Source organism: Lytechinus pictus, chromosome 5, assembly GCF_037042905.1.
Source record: "Lytechinus pictus isolate F3 Inbred chromosome 5, Lp3.0, whole genome shotgun sequence".
NCBI classification, from domain to species: Eukaryota; Metazoa; Echinodermata; class Echinoidea; order Temnopleuroida; family Toxopneustidae; genus Lytechinus; species Lytechinus pictus.
Window position 1 is genome coordinate 24,656,865 of NC_087249.1, and position 3,846 is coordinate 24,660,710.

The following is a 3,846-nucleotide window of genomic DNA, read 5'->3' on the forward strand; positions in this document are numbered from 1 at the left end:
AAAAAACTTTCGAAAAAGGGCGCGCCCAAATTGACCTCGCTTTCCTGCTCAACGAAAATTATGATGCGAAGCCAGCTGAAGATCGTGATTTCGCCTCTGAAAAGTTAAGCATAAACAGCACTCCCGGAACCACGTTTACGATCGGCGTTTTGAATCAACGTTTGAAAACGCTGATTCTGTCCTCGCAATGGAAGCATAAACACACCCTTATTTCATAACTGTGGATGATACAAGGAAGTCTTTTGATTTATAACAAATCACAAGCTAAGTATTTATTCTCTTCTTACAGGATTGTTAAATAGAAATTTTAAGTTTTGAATCACAATAAGACCACTTTCCAAATCATTGCATGTCTTTGTGGAGTCTATAAAGCTACAGAATTCAATCGTTAGTTTGTAAAATGCAAGTCAAAGAAACGTAGAAACTTAGAGGTAGATTAGGGGAGGTAGGACTTACTCAAGATTCAACCATCAGATATCCACAGAGTAGTACATAGTCCTTGGGACATTTTTTTATCAAGATACACAATTCACCATACAGTGACCTTTATTCACAGTGATGAAGAAAAAGATGAAAGAAGGAAAGGAGAAAGAAAAGAAAAACAAAGAGAAGAAGAAGGAGAAAAAGGAGAAGGGGAAGAAGAAGAAGAAGAAGAAGAAAATGAAAAAGAAGGTTAAGATGGAGAAAAAGGAGTAGGGGGAACAAGAGGAGAAACAAGAGGAAAAAAGAAAAGTGGAAGGAGGAGAAGAAGAAGAATGAGAAGAAGTGGAAAATGTAGGAGAATCGAAGAAAAAGAAGAAGAAGACCAACAAGATAAAAGAGATAGCAGGAGATAAAGAAAAAAATTTAAGACAAAAAGTAAGGAGGATGGAAATGAAGAAAAAAGGAAAATGGGAGTAATAGTAGTAGACAAGATCGAGAACAAATAAGAAACAATGGACATTTCCAACAAAAATTTTGGGAAGTCTTTTTCAGTGAAATAAATCTGAGAATTAAAATGACTGGTATAAAGGCTATTTTCAATCTTGATACAGAAAAGGTAGAGATATCCTTGTCTGTGTTTCCTTCTTGATTTGTATCCCTCTAGGTAATTTGAACCAAGAGTGAAAATTAAGAGTTCAAAATATAAGCAAACCCCCCCCCCAAAAAAAAAAAAAAAAAAAAGCTTGCTTAAAAACCTGTCATTTTTCATCAAATTCGATATGTTGAAGACATCAACATGGTAATTCATATACAATTTTCAAAACTGACTACTCTTTTGAGTAGGTCAAAATGGGTTGTTTATAAAAACCTTATATCTTATTTTCACCCATGTCAAGTTATCAATTATTAACAAATTAATCATTCATGAATATTATTTAGAAAATGTCTTCAAATTGTTATCCATTACATTATTAAAACAAGTATACAATTAAGTTTAATAAGGACACTGAATGAATAACCTGGGAAACAATCCTTTTCAATGATACAAATATATATTGGTTTATTCTAGCATGTCTTAAGAATCTTCAATTTAACACCACTTTCATGTTTTAATGTCATGTTTATATCATCCTAGTTTATGATCAAAATCACTCATGTAGGTCCAAGTAATCATTTTATGTTATTGAGCAATATGCCAAATTCTGTTGAAACTCGAGGTGTTATATCAAGCTGGGGCACTGCCATTTGAAATGAAATAATAAATAATATAAATAAAAAACATCCCAGCGATATTGTTTTGATTTCATCAGTACCTCTCCAAGCCACCCTAGGGGATAGAAAGAGTCCTAGGGAGAGTACTGGAATACTTTATACTGCCTTCATAACTTCTATTGCTAATACATGGCCAGTCTCAGGTTGGTCAGTGGTGCAACAATTACTGATGGACCTATTGGGTAAACTATCAGGTCCGAAGTTGAAAGCATTTCACAAAATTTTCTCAAATTGAATTTTTATCTTCAATATTGTCTTTCTAATCTGTTTCTCAATCGATACAAGCACAGAGGCTACTCATTTGTTTTTTTTTAACAAGCTATATGTTCTATAGTCTTCGATCACTCTTCAGGATTGATTCCTTCTTATATGATTTTTTATTCATTCATTTTTCATGATAAGAACAATGGTATGATATTACTGAGCAGTGGCGAAATGAGCCCAAAATATCGAGGTGGCCCAGATATGGTATATCAGGCTAAATTTTTTGAAATTTTGACATTTTTTTATAACAAAAATCCAATTTTGTGATAGATTTTGACACAGTATTGAGAAAATAATATATCTCACCCTCGTCTTTTTTTCTCTCTTTTTTTATTCTTGGTCATGAAAAATTTGGGGGAGGGAGCAAGTACCCAAGGCCCCCCCCCCCCCCCATGCCACTGCTGCTGAGCTTGAAGTTCTTGAATCAAAGTTGGGCAAATGAGATTTCTTTCAACTAACTATTGAAGAGTTGGGAGAATTGCTTTCATCTAAATTTAGATAGCTACCTAACTCAACTTGGTATTCAACTTGAAGGACTGCAAAAATAAGAGTTTCAATTCAAATTATAACTTTCATCTAATTTATATCATTAACCATTAAAAGCTTTAGACTACGTCTTCTTTTTACCTCGAGCTGTACTTAGTCCAAGTCGAGTTCGGGATATACCGTATCCAGCCTGCAAATTTGGGCACCTTTCTCCCTCATCGCACCCCGGGATCGCACCCCTGCCTTTCGCCGACCATGCATCCGTCTCTCCCACTACCACGTCTATTACCAACCTGCGTGAGTCAATCAGAACACAATTTGTCACCATCATTCATCATTATCAGATTCCCTGTAAACAGAAACATAGACAAAAGTAATGGACTTCTTTCAGACTAGAATATAACACATTGACTCAAACTTACATAGAGCTCTGTGAAATCATAGAAATCATAAAGTACTGGAAAATCGGGGGCTTTTAATACTCGCGGGGCAGTGTATGTTCTTGAAGAGGGCGGGCAGAGTTTTAACATAAAATGGTCTCATCGCTGCATGCATGCATGGAGTACGATTGGCACTTCGCCGGGAGTCATACATGTCGCACTGGCCTGGATGTAGGCCTATATGCCTACACTAATATTATGATCCCCTGGGCCCGGCTGCTTCGTTGCATAAAAGTTACTATTATTATGGTAACTTTGCCATCCAATGAAAACTACCATGGTATTGCTGATCAACAGCCAATCAGAATCAAGGATTCCATGCAAGTTACCATTGCAGGATGCGAGTGAATGAAATAAGGTGAGGGGAAGACTTGGAAAAAAAAAATTAATCTTTCATTTCAATATTTTAACATTTTCACTCACGCTTCGCGCTCGCATTGCCTGTTCGATGAAATACATAACTTGCTCAGATCAACAGACTGAAAAAGAGCTTAAAATATCCAGTTTTAGTCAACATACAATTACAAAACATAATTCAGCTCGGACGATGAGCTTTCATTATTTTTTTTTTATCGTAGTACAAATTTATTTATAAAAATGTGCTCTGTAAAATGTCTCGTTTTATGGTCCGAGTCGGGGGCTTCAGCCTCCCCCGCCCACCAATTTCCAAAACCGTATACAAAAACGTAAAATTGACCATCTGATTGTGATTTTAGTGATCACCCCCCCCCCCCCCCCTATATACGGCTCAGCTACCCCACTATCAAAACCGTTCCGCGGCCCCTGTGAATATCAAACTTTTTTTCAGCTCGATGGCGCTGCGCGCTCGCATTATTTTATTTGTGAAAAAAATATTCTCATTCCATAAATTTCTTAAAGTATCCCTTTTCAAGTCTCGGATTGTCAAAACTAATCAGCTAACGCTGTGCGCTAGCATTTTGATTAGTGAGACATGAATACT

The 3,846-nt window shown here is 36.3% G+C and overlaps 1 long non-coding RNA gene across 1 annotated transcript; it reads right to left on the bottom strand.

The window, feature by feature from the left end:
* Positions 1-466: 466 nt before the first annotated feature.
* On the bottom strand, positions 467-2,980 carry LOC135154129 (uncharacterized). Its single transcript, XR_010293548.1, has 3 exons — positions 2,868-2,980; positions 2,587-2,738; positions 467-544 (listed from the first exon to the last, which is right to left on the bottom strand). It is a non-coding gene; the product is annotated as an uncharacterized LOC135154129 (long non-coding RNA).
* Positions 2,981-3,846: the final 866 nt, after the last annotated feature.